This window comes from Astyanax mexicanus, chromosome 11, assembly GCF_023375975.1.
Source record: "Astyanax mexicanus isolate ESR-SI-001 chromosome 11, AstMex3_surface, whole genome shotgun sequence".
Taxonomy (NCBI): Eukaryota; Metazoa; Chordata; class Actinopteri; order Characiformes; family Acestrorhamphidae; genus Astyanax; species Astyanax mexicanus.
The window spans coordinates 38382190-38402245 of NC_064418.1; the positions used below are offsets into that span (position 1 = coordinate 38382190).

At 39.0% G+C, this 20056-nt stretch overlaps 1 protein-coding gene across 2 annotated transcripts in view; it reads left to right on the plus strand.

The window, feature by feature from the left end:
- Positions 1-2025: 2025 nt before the first annotated feature.
- Positions 2026-20056, plus strand: part of adarb1b (adenosine deaminase RNA specific B1b) — a 208794-nt gene continuing 190763 nt past the window's right edge. Inside the window, exon 1 of one of the 2 annotated variants that reach the window (XM_022680190.2) lies at positions 2026-2167. The gene's annotated coding sequence lies outside the window, so the exon portion shown is untranslated. The remainder of the gene's footprint in view (positions 2168-20056) is intronic. The other variant, XM_049485296.1, reaches the window with a different exon arrangement.

The window sequence follows — 20056 nt, forward strand, 5'->3', positions numbered from 1 at the left end:
GGCCTCAGACCCAGAGATCTGTAAAGCTGCTTTGTGACAACATCCGCTGTGAAAAGTGCTACATAAATAAACATGAACTCACATTTTAAAAGATGATAATACCACAATAAACCCTTGATTTATGGCTTTGAAGTTATACTTTGTCAAACACTTGTGGTCCCAGGTGCAGTAATGACAGTTTGCTTGCCTTTACACATATAAAATCAGCATAACTGAAGTCCAAGCTCAAATATTTTGTAAATAAATATTTATTATCTGTATGTTAGTCGAAATGTTAGGCCCTGTGGCCTTGGTCTAGGCTAAACTCAAGAAGCAATTATTTTGTTAATACAATATTGCTTAACAAAGTAATAATGGAAGGGTGAGGTGATTGGAATGTGCCTGGGGGAATGACATAGCATTTTATAATAAGACCAAGGACAATCAAATAAAATAAGGTATTATTGGTCTCCCAGTTTAAATGAATGATGTACAAATAATGTGAAATGAAGTAATTGGGAGTGTCAAGTGGGAGATAGATGCTATAAGAGCAAGATGAAGAATATAAATGTTAAAGAAATACAAGAATGTAGAGATAAGAAATTAAATATATAGGGGAAGAAAAGTATATAAAAACAGGTTGGGTACCAAAGTGTACAGTTTTTTTTCCTTCTTTTTTTTTTTCATTTACATCCTATTTTGTCCCTAAATTACAAGGCAAACTACCCACTCATCCAATACCAGGAAGGTAAAGACAAGCATATGCCTCCTCCAATGCATGTAAAGTGAGCCACCGCCTCTTTTCAAACCACTGGCGGGCAGCATCAGCAAAATAAATAGCTTTAAGAAGGTTTCATTTTAGCACTTTACAATAAGTGTCACAATTAACAGTAATACAACAGTAATAAACATTGTTAAATGGTTATATAAATAATGTCTCAACCAATTATAAATTGACATAGTTATGGGCATACTAAATATTACTAAATTACTACATTAATGCGCAAAAATGTGGTAAAAAAAATAATTAATTGACATTGGTTAAAAAATTATTTAATAATTAATAATGTCTTAACTAGTGTGAATTAATAATTAGTTGGGACATTCTGACTAAAGTAATAGAAAAAATAAATAAATAACAGTCCTGATTGTCTCTTCGTTTCCGACCAATCAGAATGACTTCTCCTTCTCCTGCTTTCAGTCTTGGCAGTGCTTGTGAGGGTTTCTGTTTACCCCCTGTACCACAGTGCAGTATAATAATGACAATAATAGTGAACTGAGACATTGCATGAAAAAATAATTAGTTGAGGATTCTGACGCAGGTATTGTTATATTTATTGTAAAATGTAACCCAGGTTTATTTTAATCCTTTCAGACCTGAATTATGTTCCAGTAATGGAAAAATAAAGCTTAATAAAGTCTGTTTGCTGTTTTGTAATTCACACAACATTCCTGATATTAATATCCTTATATTAAATCTATATGATAATAAATGTAATTAACACATTCTTTATATTCATAAATATGATTAAGAAGTGTGAGAAAAAATGACAAAGAATGAGTAAAAATGGGCTTGTTTTACTTATTTTCCTAATTTGTTCTGTAACTAGTGCTGCTGACATGTCTGAGGTGCTGATTTTTTCTGTCCAGTGCAGTGGGTGGGGCTTAGCTACTGTTACATTGGCTGGTTTATGATTAATTTATCTATTCTGATGGACAAAAGGTCTGGATTAGTGTTCTGTGCAACAAAACATTTGAAAAAGAGACTGCATGATGTCGGTTGTAATTGGCGCAGGATGTGGAAGGGTTAATTTTATTATTTTTTTATTTTCCCAAAATAATAATAAAAAAATAATAATGAATGTGTGTCCAATCCTTCTCGTCTCTTCATTTCTGACCAATCAGAATCGCTACTGCTTCTCAGGCCTCCAATCCGGTCGCAGTGCTCGTGGGCGTGCCCGAGTCTGGCGCGAACCAATGACAGTGTGTTTGTCCAACCACGTGTCTGCGTGCTGTGGAGCGACCCCGGTGTGTGTGTGTGTGTGTGTGTGTGTGTGTGTGTATGTTCGCATATGTGTGTTTGTGTGTGGGCCGCGCGGTTCCTCTCGGCAGTGCTGTGCTGAAGTTGGTCCTGATGGAGGTCTGCGGGTTTCCTCCTCAGCCCTGAGCTCGAGCGCCTCTCTCCGCGGTGAGTACCGCCGCGTTTCTACGGCGTTTCCTCGCGCGCTGTTTTCATGCATACACGCGCGGACTCACGCGCAGGGATTATTCTGGCTCGTGTTTTCCGGGTGGTGAGCCTGCGTTTATGTAAGCGCTGCCTCTCTGACTCCCAGTACCGATACAGAGAGATCCGCACCGCAGCCTCCGCGCGCACTGCTTGCCTGCCTGTCTGTTTGCGCGTTCACGACCAGAGCAGTGCCAGTCTGCGCGTTCACGGTCAGAGCAGCGCGTTTCACCGTGAGCGCGCCTGTCCGCTGCTGCTGCCTCCGCCGCCGATCCCGGTGTGTTTGGATGGGTTTCCCCGTCCGTTCATAATGACGGAGAACCGACCCGCTGCTTGTGTGTTGTGTGTGTGTGTGTGTGCGCGCGCGTGCGTGCGCGTGCTAGTGCGTGTTGTGGCCGCTCGCACGGCACGCTGTCATAATGCAGCTCTTCCTGCGAGGCCCCGCGTGTGTGTGTGTGTATACATATACATGTGTGTATATATCTATGTCTGTGTGTGTATATATATATCTATCAGTGTGTTTATGTATGTCTATCTGTGTATGTGTATGTGTGTGTGTGAGTGCAGAAACGTCGCCGTGGGAGTGTGTGTGGCGTGAGGCTCACACACGGTCCCGCGCTCACGAATCACAGCCATGCAGCACTGGACGCACTTCAGATGCAGTGCTGGAATGTGCTGGAATAAATCTGTTTTAAATGTGTGTTGAAACGCACGCTGAACGATGCGGTGTTCACGTGCGCGTGAGCTAAATGCAGTATCGAAACACAGCACGCTGTAATTGCAGTGTTTAAGTGTAATAAAGCCTGGGTGCGTGGGTTAGTGCTAAGTAAATACCTAGTATTATTATAATGCACTTTGTATACAGTGTTCTCGCGAGCTTTAAGTACATGTAAGTGTTTATATATATATATATATATATATATATATATATGCATATATATATATATATATATATATATATATATATATATATATATATATGCATATATATATATGCATATATATATATATATATATATATATATATATGCATATATATATATATATATATATGCATATATATATATATATATATATATATATATATATATATGCATATATATATATATATATATATATATATATGCATATATATATATATATATATATGCATATATATATATATATATATATATGCATATATATATATATATATATATATATATGTGCATTTTAAATACGGTTTTGGCACGCACTTTTAAAACACGCTGTAGTTTTTTTGGGAATGTAATTTAGCCCAAGTGATTTAGTGACTTGGTGCTGGGTAAGTACAGTGCAGTGTTTTTTTTTGCATGCACTTTAGATGTGGTAGTTACATGCTCTTGTAAATGCAGTATTGAAAGCACTGTAATTGCACTTTGCATTCAATGTTTAAAACCAGTGTTCAGATGCACTTAAATCGCTGCAATTACATGCGCTTTAAATGTAGTGTTCATGTGCACTGAAAGTGCAGTATTTACATGTAAATTTAAATGAACTATTCATATTGATTGTCACATTTTAAGCACACTTTACATGCACAAGTTAAAAGCAGTGTTTACATGCACTTTAGGAGCAGCTGCAATATTTATATGCACTTTAAATGCAGTGTTCACATGCACTCCCAAGGCAGTTTGTACTTACTGGTATATGAATTAATTGCATGTTAGGCAGCGTGCACTCTTTTTTTTTTCACATGTGCATTAAGGGCAGTGTGTAAACGCATGTTTGTTTGCTAGAAGCAGCTGTCCTGAAGGTGCACCTGTTGACATTGTCTGGTGTACCAGATGTATAGTGAGAATTTTTTTGTAAATTTTTTATTAGCTCTGTTTTTGTAATTGTTGTCCTACAGCTTTGACAGCTACAGACAGGTTTGAACCCCACTCCCTTGTATCCCTTATTTTTTTAACCATGCCTTTCTTCCTTCTGGAGCCTCACTGCTGAACACTGGAGCTAAATCCTGAAGCCACTGCGTATTAAACCTGCGGATACTGAGAGCAGGTGAAAGACCAGTTTTTGATAACGACCCGAGAGCCCGCACAGACCTCGTGTTGAGCTCCCAGTGGCAGACGGCTGGCAGACTGCTGCGCTACGTTACCGCACATGCCACTCAGCTCAGACGCCGTGGCACGACCTCACGCTGTCTATGCAGACTTAGTCACACGTGCCCCTAGCATCACAATTTTATATTAGGCCCTAATAAAGACACCGCTGTGCACATCATTACAGAACTGTCATTACCAATAACTAGATTTGGTAGTAGCAGAGTCAACCAAATGATGACGCACAGTCCATTTACTGTCTGGACTTTTCCGGAGTGTTTCTCTGCCCAGTAAAATCCTCGGCTTCCAGTCCTGTCAGAGTTTGGACTTAATATGTTGCAGTTCTCGCTGGCCAAGCGTTTTCACTTGTGGTTTTGTGTGTTTGACCACCGAGGCCCTTATGTTGTCACTCTGCTCTTGTTATTACACTCTGCCGCCTCGGTTTCAGCAGACAGCCTGCACACGATCTGCTCAATTCACTCCTGAGACAAAGGCTGCTACTATGCGCCGCCGGAGGGGCTGGTCTGGATGGACAATGTTCGTTTATGGCTCGATTCACATTACGCCGTTACATCTGTTGTGCTGTTTGTTGATATCCCACAGAGGAACGCAGTACATGCACGAGCGCCAGCTCTAAACGCTGCGATGTTGTGCCGGAGCAGCCTGCGTTTGCGGTTATGGCTCATCTCTAAATCCTGGCTGTTCTAAAGAGCCTGGCTTGGCCTCGTAGCCTTGGGTCTGTCAAACAGTATCACAGCGAGCTCGTTAACAGCTTGTTTGGGCCGCAGCCCCGCGAATATGTACCACACATCAGTTAATCAGTTATGACCGGCCAACGTGGGGGTGTAGTGCCGCTCGGTCAGCGTCGGGTAACGGATGAGAAATTGAACCCAAGGGCGCACAAAAGCCACTTTCAGCTTCAGCATCATTAAAGGTGCAGTTCAGAGTTGAAGGTTGGAACTAGCTGAGTGCGGTTTTTATCCTCGCCGGGAGTGTTGCACCAAACACGTCAAATTACATTTGATCTTTAATGGTGCAGTTTCCATTTATCTCTGTTGCTTGTTTGTGCTGATGCGCGGCAGAAGAGATGCTGAATTGAGTTGCAGAGCTGTTGTGTTTTTAAGGGCACCTGTATTGACCTACAGTATGTGGAGGAGCTTCAGTGATTGGTTTAAAAAGGAGCTGTCCAATAACATACTTTAACTGCATTCCAAAGCTTAGGCTGCAGCTTAGGTGGCCTGCCTTTATTGGTTGCTATAGGTCATAGAAGACTATTTTTAGTAAAGAAAAGGAATCATTTTCAAGGACACAACTGATGTATCCTTCCAGGCTCTTGCTTGTTTTGATCCCTTTAGTGAGCACTGTGTTAAAGAGTTGATTGTTTAAGAGCAGGAACCTTTCTGGTGACCATACAGCTGGTAGGACCATTCTACCAAGGACTCGGGATAAGTGTTGGGCTAAGCATTTTTTTTAGCAAGCAGCACTATGTGAAAGTATTATTTGCTTACAGTTGCAGAGTGTAATTTGTTTAAATATTTTAAATGACCACAGTGGCTTGAATACAAATAGCACTTTAAGCTCCACCTTATCGACAACTCTAAACATGCATTTGTTAAAAAGCTGAGTGATAAAGAACAGCATCTAAATTGAAAGAACCGTTTTTTTTTTACATTATTTTACAAACATTTTACTTGGGTAATGCAGATTTGTGTAGTTTTTTTTGTTAACTTCATTAATGCTCCAGGTTCAGAGTGGCAAAGACTAAGGTGCCATTCCATTGTTGTTATTACATGATTACAATCATTACATCGTACCATCAAACATTTAAGGTAAAATAATTTACTTAATGTTGCTTTAATTAGGTACTTAATTTGCTCCAGTTTGTTGAATCTACTGTCAAAACTCATGTGTACTTAACCGAAACTAATAAATCATGTATGATAGATTATTTCCATATCCGGATGGGATTATTTTCTCAGGGGGTCCTGGGGTAATTTTTTCTTTTATGGGGGGGTCCTCTGTGATTTTATTCCTATCCGGAACGACTATGTATGTGTTTTTCTCAGATGTCCTCTAAGAAAATTACAGGCTGAATTACCTACTGTTTTACCTACTGAACTCTGTCGTCCTCCGGTAATTTTAGTCCCGTCCGGACTCACATCTCTGAGTTTAGTCACCTCACATTTAATAAAATAGCTATTTTTCCACTCCTACACAATGTAATTAAACTTTGGGTGTGTGTTTCCATGGAGATCCATAAAAACACAACAGCGAGTGGAAATGGAGGAGCTACTGAACATGATGTCGTGTGATTGAGAAAGCCAAAAAAAGCCAAAAAACTCACTGATGATCCTGTTTTTTTTTTTCAATTGCAGTCCGGATGCAAGAGTTTTACCATTGAGTAGAAGTGTGAAATATTTTTTACTAGACATTCCCCTGAGAAACGAATCCCGTCTGGATAGGGCTTTTGTTTTAACACACTTAATATATGCTCAGGAAATATATACAGAATTATTATCTCATTATTCACATAGTTATTGTGCTTTGGGATGTGTTTGTCTTATTTTGAGTTGCAATTCTCAAGGGTTAACATGAACCTTTCAACTTAGTACAGAATATATGACAATTACTGCAGTGAAGGCTACCAGCACTAATATCATTATGTTAAGATCCCAGGGGGCTAGCGGCAGTAAATACTGTAACTTAATATATGGTGTGGTGCACAGAAATAATGAATGCCGCTGAAGCTTTGATGCACTATTTAAGCTGTGTTACAGGCAGTGTTTCCTCCCCTCAGGCTTTAGTTTTTTTTTATAACCTACCTATTATTTTTCTATTCAAATATTATCCTGTGTGATATTTGGCAGATTGAAGTAAGTGGAGGGTGGGAGGAAAAACAGAAAGTTTGGCAGAGGTATGGCTGAAGGGCGAGGAATAAGACTGTAGGATTTGAGGCTGTGGTTATGTGTTGCTCAGACATCCACTTTTTTTTTTCTTCTTTGATTTCTGTGCTTCTATTGGATTGGAAAAGCTTTGTAGTGCACGATTATAGTCTCTGAAAGCAAGTTGCAGCTTGACTATAAGTCAATAAGTTCTACAGTTGGGTCTGAGATAGTATTGTGTAATATAAGGCCCTGAAAAGCTTGTAGGTTGGTTTAGGTCGTTTTTTCTGTCAACTACAATTATAGAAATGGTACGAACTTGCACTGCACTTATTGAAACGGATTGAAATTGAATTGATTACTAAAATATCATTTATTTATTAATGTTGTTTAATTTAGGAGGTTCTTCACAGGAAAGCAGATGTGGTGCTTGTAGTTTGGTGCGCACCATTTGAAAACCAGTGTAATACACCTGTTATAAATCAGTCAGCCACAAAATATATATTTTTAAATGTGTCTTTTTTCCATCTTGTCTAGTAGTAGTAGTAGTATGTTGGTGAAATTAGAAGAAAGAAATATGCTATCACGACTAGAGCTGCAACTGATGATTAATTTTGTAGTCGACTAATCTGTTGATTATTTTTTCGATTAGTCGATTAGTCAACAATTATTTCTGCCATGTCCTCCATCACTAAACACTATAAAAACAACTGAACATGAGATTTAAAGAGGAATTTACATTTTTGGAGGTTATTTAAACATGGAAAGTTCTGATATTTAGTGAGTAAATATGTAATCTGTTGTGTTTAAGCACTTTTGGAGAGACAGACTCAAATCTATGATTCTGCTCGTCTTCACCTAGTTAATTAAAATATGAGAGAAAATAGCAAAAGCTGATGCTTCTATTGTTTAATGGTTTGCAAATAAAGCAGCCGTATAGGTCTGACCTTTTCTGCTGACCAGGCCTTTTGTAATGAATACGTTGTTTGCTAACTGGCACTAAATGAATTGCTATTTAATTAGTGAAAGTGGAGGCAAGCCTGTGCAGCAGCAGCAGCATCAGTAGTGTATTGGTATGCTCTACAGATCATGTGGTGTTTAGACCCCCTCTGTCTCTCCCTGGAGTGATCTCTCCTTTTTTTTGTTTGGAAAGAGTGACTCAAACTTGAATTAAGCGTGAATAAGTTTTGGGAGTGGATTTTTTAGACTGGAAGTATTGTTCTTTCGGTGGGCTTCTGGTGGAGACTGGAGAGCAGGCATTTGCTGGAGCTGACTAATTGGACAGCAGTGTTGCCCAGGGAGACAGTGGGATGGGAGACAGTGGGACAGGGCAGGGATTTTGGGGGAGGATTCACTGTCCGTTTGGTGATGAAATGACTGCAAGCCTCCCAGAGGCCTTGTCCCATCCTCGCTGCCCAATCATCTTCTCACAAAATTCATGCACGTCGCCTTCAGCGGGCCATTATTCATACCCAGACTTTTTTTTTTTTTTTTTTTTTTTTTTCTTCTCTCTCTAATGTTGATTTCCGTTGCATAATTCCTTTTGGAGCTGGCTAAAGGCTTTAAAGAGTTTGCAGTGGACAGACTCAGCAGGGTGCCTGTGGTGCAGAGAATGCAGCGCTGTGGACTTTGCGTTTTGTAACCTGTTTCGTAACCTCCACCACAAGCGGGACGGACCCTCAGTCAAATAGAAAAAAATGGGCTAACGCAGATGACAGGGGCTGTATTCGTCAAGCGCTGGTGATAGCATCACAGCTGATTTGCACCGATTGGAGGGTCACAATATGGGCACCATCCCATCTTGATGCAGGTTAATCCTTCCGGCAAAGTCAGTCAGTCCTCTTCCCTTCTTCTTAAATGTTCTTTCACATGTCGTGTTGAAAGTTAAAGTGGGAAATCAACAACTGAAGACTTCTGGGAAATAAACAACAAACAAAAAAAGCAGTAAAGTCATCACTATTTTCCTATTTGTTAATTTTTTTCATTTCTCAAGTACATTCCTCAGTGTCCCTCTTCGTTCCATCCTTTTTGTTTTCTGTTCCCTGCAAAATATCCGCCATAACACCCCCATCATCGCCCACATTCGCTTTTTTATTGGATGATGTACAAATCATGTTTATTACAACTAATGAGGTTGGGGAATTCGCTCACTCTGCTGAGCTGTACTCCATTAAGAGATGCTTTTCAAACAAAGCAACAAGAGTTTTGGGACAGGAGCGACCAGCGCCATGTTCTTCTTCTTCTTCATAGTGTGTCGCCTTGGGCTTTGATCTCTGGAGATCCGTGAACCGACGACGCTTTTGCTCAGAGTTTGAGTTTCAGGAGTGAAGTCATTGTTGGAAGGTCCCTGCTGGGGTAAATCCAGGCGCGTATCTTGTCTCGCACCTTGCAGGATGCTTTATTAAAACTCTTGCTTTTTTAAAAACTACTTTGAAGCTGCAGACGGCACTGGAACGGCTGTTCCTCTTGTCGCTGGTTACGCTCATTTCTCTTGTCGTTTATGCTCATTTCTCTTGTCATTGTTTACGCTCAGGGGTCGTGTCCTGTTTGCAGCAGTGTTTCGACACAGTCCCGATGCCAGCGCACGATTCGCTCTTCATCATTCTGTAATGGGCTCACGTGCGGACGAGTGGTTCGCTGCCAAATGATGTTTTAAAGAGTGTACGCGCTGTGCTTGTGATCTTTGTGTCTGTTGGTCTGTATTACTGCGTCCAGAGTGGACTGGTATACATTGTGTAATAATTACTAGGGCTTGAATCAGACTTGACTGTTCAGTATGATTATTATATAATTATCTACCATCAGAAAATCACTATGCTTGAGTTCCAGTGCTGATTTCCACCTGATTAAAAAAGTCAGCATTTTATTTCCCTGTATTTTTACATTTTTCAACATATTTGTGAACATTTAAAGATGAAAAAAGAGACGTGGCATATATTTACATAATATGAATTGCATCTTAATTTAATTACTGACATAATGATTGCTTTTGTGGGTTTGTGGAATAATGAGATGGAAAGCATGCATGTATGTATGTTTGAAATAGGCTTGATTAGACTATTTTATTAGCCAACTCAGTAGTACTCTCCTAACACTAGCACTAGCGCATGTCTCCTCTGATACATGTCAAGTCAGCCACCATCTCTTTTTGTAAACTTTTCATCACTAGGTAGCCAGTGCACTCGGAGGAAAGCGCAGCGACCCAGCTGTGATACACCAGCTAACAGAAGCCTGTGCTGACCAACATCACGCTCGGTGTCCTGGCCACCCAAAGAGAGACCTCAAATAATTCACAGAAAACAAGTTCATATTCAAAAAGTTTTACGAGTTCAGAAATCAATATTTAGTGGAATACCCCTGTTTTTTAATCACAGTTTTCATGTGTCTTGGCATGTTCTCCTCCACTGCTTTTGGATAACTTTATGCCACTCCTGGTGCAAAGATTCAAGCAGTTCAGCTTGGTTTGATGGCTTGTGATCATCCATCTTCCTCTTGATTATATTCCAGAGTATTTCAACTTTTTTCCAGATCTGTATATGTAAACTTGACTTAAATAATCTCAATTATAATCTCAAGTATAAATGCTCAGAATGGTCTAGGCCACTTGCACATGCCTTTAGGACCCAAGAGGGTGACGTCTCGGCCTTTAAAGTGACGCAGGTTAGCAGCGGCAAGTGCTGATGACTACAAATACGAAATGACTTCTGGTCCTGAGAGGGATTTTATGGTCCGTGGGTAGGGCGCCGATAAAGCGGCAGATGGGACCATCTCAAAGTCGTAAGAGCAGCCCACTGTTCCCCTGTAATGTACAGCTTGATTTACTGTTCTGCAGGCAGGCAGGCCGTGTCTTTTTTCTTTCCTCGCACTCTTTCTCTTTGCTCTGTGTTTCTCACTCCCCAGTGATGAGGCACTGCGCAAAGCTAGAATCCAGCTGTCACCAGCAGCCTCTCAGCAGCCTGGCTGCTCCTCACACAGCCTCGTACGTAAGAAACCACAGGTTGGACTTTTCTGAGCACCCATGAAATGCACTTTTTCCTCACAGAGCTCTACAGTTATTTCACCCAGGGTAATGTACCTGTCACAGGTCCAGCCACACTCACAGAGACTCAGCGAGCATGTCGTCTGAATCTGAGCACCACAGGGGAAAAAAGCTTTTGCTCAGCGTCAGCTCCGCGCTTTTCGCCCGGCCCTGTGCATGCAGCACTCCGGCGCTTGCATATAGGTCTGAGATAACATAATGGGACAAGCACCCGGCTCCATGTCGTGTGCGCGCGCGAGAGAACGCATCAAAGCCGGCGCTTGAATTGAGACGTTCTGGGAGAATATAGATAGGAAAGACCAGTGAATAATACAATATTTCAGCAGCGTCACTCTCTCTGTCTCTCTCTCTGTCTCTGTGTCTGTCTCTGTGTTTGTGTAAATGGTACACAAGCTCAATAACATTCCAGCTGGAAAGTTCAGGCTGCTTCAGATCTTGAGCCCACATCTTACACTTTCTTATTAGCTTATTTCACTTTTTCCCCTGAGGTCCAACTATAAAGTTGGTTTGGATTATATACCAAAAAGAGTGAGAAGAAGTTTGTATGAGACGATTTTCCAATCTCTTTTTTTATTGTTTTGAATTTAACAGGCTGTTTGTTTATGTGTCTCTTAAACCACAGGAGCAAATCATTGTATATTAGAATATTATAGGCACCCCTGGTTTAAAATGAACTTAACTCAGCATGCCACGTGAAAACTTTGTAGGATATTGTAGAGCCGCTGTAGTGATTGTGTACCATAAATGGACTTTCAACATATTGTCCTGTACACTGATTTGTCCTGTAAGAAAAAGTATTCCCTAAAAACTGGGCTGATGCACAATATTACTATTATTAATGTATTCATATTCCGATCCCGGTATACATATTTATTTACGGTTATTTACAGTTTGCAAACAATAAAATCAACTTTCTTCTGAGAAATTTGTTTTAAATCTATTTTTTTAATAAGGTAAAAAATTAAATTAATAAATCTATTTAAATAAATAATTTTTAAAGTAGTGCACCCAGTGATGGCCTAAAGCCAAAAGTGCGGGGGGAGCAATTATTGGTCGATACACACATTATTCTGACATCTTCGTGTGTCCATACTAAACTTAGTTACTTCAAAAATGAGTTTACAAATGCAACCATGCTTTCCTTGTATAAACTGGGCAGTGAAGAGTAAACTTTACTAATAACTAAATGCTTGCTGTCACACAAACTTCAGCCTTTGAAATAAATTGAATCTGGCAGTTGTTAAAATATCTCATGACTAACGGGCAAATAAAAATAATTGGAATAAAATGATGAAATAAAGCAGCACTGAGTGGTCCAGCGGTCTAAAGTGCTGCCACTATGATCGGGAGGTCACTTGTTCGAATCCTGGTCATGCAGCTTGCCATCAGAGAAAAGAGATGAGGCATGTGCTAGTCTTTGCCCTTCTCGTTTTGAGGCATCATTAGTGAATGGTTGAGACAATTGGCCACATATATTAGGGAGAAAAAGGGGAGAATATTTTAAATAAAAATTTAGAAAAACTAAAACAAAAAGTTAAAATAAAATACCTCCATTTAGGAGATTAGCACTGACACAGAAAAGGCATGCTACATCAATTTATACTATTAAAAAAATAAGATAATATGCATTGTGAATGATGTGGGTCTTTTGAAGTAATGTATAAATGTCTGATGCTGTTTTGTGTTGAATTCTTGAGGACAGTAAAAAAAGACTTTGTGGTTAAATTGCTGAATGGCTTGCATTGCAGAACGCTTAAGATGGAGATGAGTGAATTATATAATCCAAATTTCTGCTTCATTTTTCACCCGAGCAGAAGTGAAGCAGATTGTAAGTGAAAGTAGGATAAAGAAGTTCCACTCTGTTGTTTGGTTTCATAACAAGCCCAGATCCCAAATGGTATTCACGAGCAGCCACTTTGTCTCTCTGTCCGGCTGAATTTGCAGTGATGAAGCCTGATTGGCTTCTAAAATGATAGACTTTGACCCCCGTGTTTGTTTACTCTGTGCGGTTTGATGCTGATTAAAACTAAATCTGTAGACACGTGCACATTCTGATTACAGCACACACTCCTACACATTCATGAGTACTGCCATGTTACCCACCTCGCTCTATCCAGCTTTATATCGCAGAGGCACTGGAGGCCGAAAAGAGCATCTGGACTTTTTTTTTTCCTTCTCTCCCGCTCAGCCATTGGCCAATGGTGGATTCCCTGGGAGCCATTGTTCTGCTGGAGTCAGTGCAGCCATCTGCTCTTTCCTCGTTCATCAGTTTTCCAGCCTGCCCTTCCTTTCTGCCTGTGCGTCGATACTGCCTGCCTCAGCCTGGTCTGGCCTACATGGCTTTCCCTCAGCAAGGTCAAAGGGTCACGGTGACTCGGGCCATTTTCTACACGTGCAGTTTTGCATTGTCTGGAAAATCAAAGAAGCAAACCTTGATCACCCTGCAGGTATTTAATAAATGACTGTGGGTAATAATAAACTGTGCAAATTAGATTAACCTTAAAAGGCAAAATTATGACATTACAGACCTGTTATTTTGGCTGCATTTTACGTCTTAGCTTAGAACAGGAGTCAGCAATAGTCCCGCAGGCATGAAACATCTGGCCTGTGAGGTTGTTTGAACTATAATGAACGATAATGCTTCTCTGGCGAGCTTTTGTTTATATTCCTCCCATTATATTCCTTGTTTATAGTCTCTCTGTCGCGCTCGGCGTGACTTCAGTTTCTGCCCGTTCCCGTTTTTCTGCCTGATCCTGATCCTGCTTTGAGATCCACTGTTCTGCAATTGGGTTCAACACCCTCTGGGCTGGAGAGCTACTAGTCTGTAGCACTCCATCCCATTACACTTTATTTTCCAAAACAGATTTTTTTTTTTTTGGTCAGTACATTGCTAACCTGTCCTAGTAAAATCACACTCACACTCATTTCTTTTATTTGGTGCTCAGCCTGCCCTGCTTAGGACCGGCTTTTGCTGGTAGCTGGTTTCAGATGGTCTAGGCTGGTCATTGATGGTCTGAGAGGTTGAAAAATTGGTCATCATGTAGATATATTTCACTGTGCTTGTAAGCAACTTGTGTTAAGCTTTTGCTCTCAAAGAACTTGATATATGTTTTCCTTTAAATGTTATGGATTTGCTTATTTAGCAGCATGACCAACCCAAGCCAAGATGGTTGTGAACAATCTAACTTTCATCGGGAAGCAGAAAATCCAGACAGACAAACTTCCATCAGTGTCGGGTCAGGAATGCATTTGTTAACTTATCATTAGTTGTCTTTGGAATTATGGGGTACAGAACACGAGAAGATCAGAGTTTGACTAGTGACTCCGGCAGATCAGACTATAACAGGCCTAAGGAAAGGAAAAGAGACCCAGAAGGTAACATGGACATGAGGGCACCCTGAAACCCTGGCATCCATCCTCTCCACCATCTACAAACCTGTCGAGTGATGGCATGCAAGTGGTGAAACAACAGCCCTAGAATCTAAATAAAAAGTCCATGAACCCCTGGATCTGCAAACTTTGCCAAAAGCGATCTTTTGTTAACAAAAACTACAGTACACAACTGAGCTAGAACTGTTGGAACTGTTGAGAAAATCAAATAAACGTGTGTTTGAATCATCTGTGAGTGGTAAATTATGCAGATATTTGACTGAACGTCATATACAATCTAGAAGAAATAAAAAAAAAACATAAACAGGCTATGTAACACCATGGTTGCATGATTACATCATAAAAAAGTTGCTTAAAACCAACATAATGTATCAATAAAAAGAGTTCTAATGCTGAAAAGCTTATCAGGGTATTTCAGTATCACAGTTTACCAGAATGGATGATATGCAGTGTGTCTCTCAGCCAGAAAGTGCTTGTTGACTGTGTGTTGCTGCCAGCAGAGATGGGCCGCGCTTGTTTGAGCAGTTTTGTGTGGTTGTGGACATTGTTTCTGCTTGTTTGAGTTATTTGCCTGTCCTGGACAATCAAACGCAATCACATGGCGTGTAGGTTGCCCTCATTTGCAGCAGAAGCGGGGAGGGAGAGTGACTGTAGTAGACACCAGCTCGGTTATATGTGGGACAGCAGATAGGCTTTCACGACTGACATGGAATGAATAATTGATTATAAAACTGCTATTCACTGGACACTGGCTGCTCTAGTCACCCCAGGCTTTTGTATTGTTTGGTAGAGGACATGACGAACAAATGGAAAGAAAAATTGAGTTGCAGGGTTCATCTTTCACATGATGGCTTGTGTGCTTCTGTTATGTAGAAGATAAGAAGAAAGAGTTGGACTGAATGATTGTGCAATATTATGTACTGTATTTTTCACACTGGTTTATAGGTGCACTGGATTATAAGGCGCGCTGTCAATAAACATCTATTTTTTGGTCTATTTTCATACTTAAGACTCTTGTTAAGATAAGTCGCCATGCTTCTGTTCTAATTCAGTTAAGCTAATTCTGTAAAGCTAAGCTAAGTTATGTAAACAAACTGTACTTCTTAAAAAAAAAAACATTTTCAGTCGAGTCAGACAAGTCAAACAAGCGCTGGATGTAAATCTACTCAGATTTCTTACCTAAAAACTGTTTATTTGGGTGAGTAAAGAGCTTCCATTTATTTACAATGAGCTTAGATTTCCAGATTTCCACTAAGGCTGCAGCATTAGCGGCTAACCGCTAATGCCGCCTAACTGCCACCCGACAGTGCTACACTGAGGAACCCGGAGTGTTCCGGTAAACCAGTGATTCGTCCCCTGTAGCTTGTTGTAACAAAGTAAACTAACCTCTGAACGGCCGAATGGCTAGCATTTAACGGGTAATGCTAATAATGCTGAAGAACTAAAGTAAAACTCCTGTATTACGCTGCACTTCAGCAAAGTGGCTTTACTGCTCCTTATAACCTGACTGGTAAAATTCAGACACACTGACAATTTTTGGGAAAATTAAATGATTTCAAGTGGCCTTATAGTGCAAAAAATACTGTTTCATATTTTTTATTTTTAATTTGTCTCATTTCATAAATTTCATTATTTTTACTCCATCAGTTCAGGGTGGGCAATATGACCCTAAAGTACTATCATGATACCAGAGTATATTTGCTATAATATTACATTTTTTAAGCTTTCAGTAGAAGCCAACAATAAATACTAAAAACTTTGTAAATTTTTTAAACACCTTAGGTCTCCAGTCTTAATCCTCCTTGCCACACTGCATCAGTCTTGAACTTGTCTCTTCACTAAATAGTGTAGATACAGATAATATATAAATATAGTGAAGATTATTCAAGCACATTCATTTGTTAAAAACGGCTTATGGTAAAAGTGTATAAATAAATAGACAAATATATAAATCACAGCATAATAATAGACACTGAAATAGTTTCCAAACATTAACATCATTATCATTAGTCATTATCAGCCGACTAATCCACATATTGTCTATATAAGTCAAAACAGGTTGCCAGATACTATGAAATAGTATGGTAATATAATACAGGAATCCTGCACCTAACATCTGGGGTTTTACACACGGCCCATTCTCTTCCCCTGTTCCCCTCTGCTCTCCCTAGGTTGCTGTAGTCATTTATGATCCGATCAGTAATGTTTAATCCAAACAAAATGATAGATAGATTGCTCTATCTCCAACTTTGTAATGTCATCTAGTGCGATCCAATTTGCAGACCTTGATGCATTTATTGTATGATCGAGATTAAAATATTATTTATCGTACAGCCCTTAATTTAGTGCCTGCACATAAACTGCAAACATAAAGAAAAAATATATATATATATATTAATGCTTCACAGTTAGTAGCAAAACAAATAGAAAATAGACTGCTTTCAAGTTTTTATGACATTGTGCTGCTGATATTGTGTTTGGTACAATATGGCCCACCCCTCCTGTATTACTGCTGTAAAAACCTCCGTGTTCTTTTCCGTCCTTCTCTGATGCTGCTGTAACTGCTCTCAGCTCCTGCTTGGTATTTGATGGATGAGTCAGGGTTTTTTTTTTTTCCTCCTTGTTTACGCTTGATTCCCGCTGTAGGACACAGGAGGCGACAGTCAGCCAGAGAGCTGTTCAAATCGAGTTTGTTTTTTATCGACATGCTCTGTGTTACAAAACCACTCTACCGGGGCCAGTTATGTCCCGTGTCATGGTTGCCAGATACTTTCTGATTCCCTGTTGCCCTGTTCGAGAGAGGGTAAAAGAGAGAGAGAGAGAGAGAGAGAGAGAGAGAGAGATATTGTTGACACTCTGGTGTCAGGCACCTGGGCTGGATCAGTGGAATGCTACTGTAAGCGTTAATAATGCTGTGATCTCGGAGAGTCAGGTGCACCTGGAACCTGCAGATCAAAGAAACCTGCAGTGAAACGGCAGAAATAAAGTGTTTGGGACAGTCTGGGACCGGCAGGTGTGAGCTGCTGGTGTTCTGAGTGAACATGCACAGTTTGTTTACTCAATAGAAACAGTTTTAATTGTATGTGTTTATAAAAGCTGGACTGACTGACTGGTTCCCCAACACAACGGCTACCATCCGCTTCCACTGTTTTACCAGCATGCAGTGCAGTGATTCGTTGATGGTAACCGGATATGAATTGGACCAAAAAATTAATTTAGGCTTCTTATTGTGTTTTTTGCACTTTGCTAGGCGGCTGTGAGTCTTTACCATTTTTTTGGCAATACGTTGTTCCAGAACTTGTTGTAAAAAAATAAACTGTTTAAATAAAACTGTACATAATGCATAGCAAATAGCATCTTTTGAGTCACAACAAAGAGCAAAAAACAGATAAATTATAAAAACATTCCTTAGAATAAGATCTGCCATATTGACATATTGATGTTAATGTGCACTCCTAGATAAGAAAAACACTAGGGATAAGGATGGGTATCATTTTTAATTTTTGATAATGTTATTTTTAATTTAATACCGATACACAAACGTATCTTTTTTAAATAACTTTTTTCTAAATTGTTACCAAAAAATTAAAAAAATATATAATTGTTCACACAGATACTATCTTTCTGGATCTTGTTGAAACAAACAATGAACATTTTTGTGGTGCTTTATTAAGAACAAAAACAACATCATTACTTTAACTTAAACTGTACATCTTTCCCTTAGCATACTGCATTTAATTTTAAAGAGTAATTTATAAGAAATATCAGAATTAGATTGGCTAAATTAAATTTTGTTTATATTAGTGTTTCTAATCACTTAAAAATGAATTACAATCATGGTTATTTATTTTAAATGCTGGCATTTTCCGGCATTTTTTTGAAGGAGACAGTAATAATAGACCTTTTTTTACTCTTTTATAAAATTGAGAGAGAGAGGAAGACTGCGCATGTTAGAGAAAGAGTGACAGCGCAAGTGTGCGAGAGACATTTTGGTCTGTACCTTCTTGGGATCAAATTTCGATACCAAGCCCTAACTAGGGATGCACCAAATATTCAGTAGCTAAAATTATATGACCAAAAATTTAAAAATAAAAACATTTAATGATTTATACAGAACAATATTTTGCTTTGTTGGTATGTCATTTTTAAATTGCAGTTTCGTAGTTGTTTTGAAAATCTTTGAAAATCAAGACAAAAATACATTTAGCCTATTTAATTTTTTCAATGGTTAAATATACATCAAATATATAAAAAAACAGTAAAAAAAACATATTTTATATTTGGCCAAACGTTTTATTTTGTTCTGTTTCGTACAACAATGCAGATTTCAGTGCAATGGACATTGATCAATATCTAGGTCAGCAAAAATGCAAAAATTATATAAGTCATGTCCATTTATTTTACAATATGTTGATAATGTAATTATCATGACAGGTCTACTTAAATGCAATCATTTAAGAATTAGTCTTAGAAGGTGTGCTCGCTCACTGTAGAGCTCTACCTCACTCTATGTATGAACACTGAATGTTTGTGTGGTTTGGTTTTAAGCACAGTAGACGTGTCAGGTTGTCAGTGAGGTGAGTTTATATCTGAGTGCTGAACTCTTGCAGTAAGAGTGGAGTGAAGTTTGCTGTAGTTCTGTTTTTCTGTTGATGTCTCTTTCCACAGATACATCCAGTAACCAGCGAGAAGACCATCTGTCACTCGAGCAGATATCTCTCACGCACTGTTACAGCACCTGCTTTATCTGCCCTTCTCTTTCAGATGAGAAAACATCTCACTTATCAAAGCATAGCTGTGTCTCATACAACTCGCCTGTCAGAACACAGATTAATGTTAGATTTCCAGCTGCTTTTTTTAGGTAAATATGGATAAAATGTTCATGTTGGAAATGGTTTTACTTTATTATTTACTGAAAAGTTAGCTGATTTCTTTTTGTTAGAGATTTTAAATTTCATTTCAGACTCCTCTGAATCTAGAACCGTATTTTTGAAGACCTTACAGATCTCTTTGTGTCTTGCTGTCATAAGATTGAAGTTTATTTAAATGGAAATTGGGTAATATGTTTTTAAATTGGGTAAATCCTTGGATAAAAAGTAAACCAGACTAAAATCTATCTAATAATGATCTAATCATCTTTAGCTAATGTGCTGAAGCTGAACCTAAATTAAACATTTTCCTGGCAAGAAAATTGATATTTAAGCAGTTATTTAAAAAAAACAAACATTTTATTCATTTTTTTTATTTAGTCATATTATATCCATTTCACATATTGTTCAAATTAAGATTCAGTGTCTTAATTATGAACTTTTGAAATATAGGGTGTAAGTCAAGCGTTCTTATAAAAAATACTAAACATATACTGTGTTTTTCTCACTATAAGGCACACTTAAAATCCTTTAATTTTCCGAAAAATCATTGTGCCTTTTGTATAAATTTTACCAGTCAGGTATTAAGGAGCCGTAAAGCCACTCACTCTGCT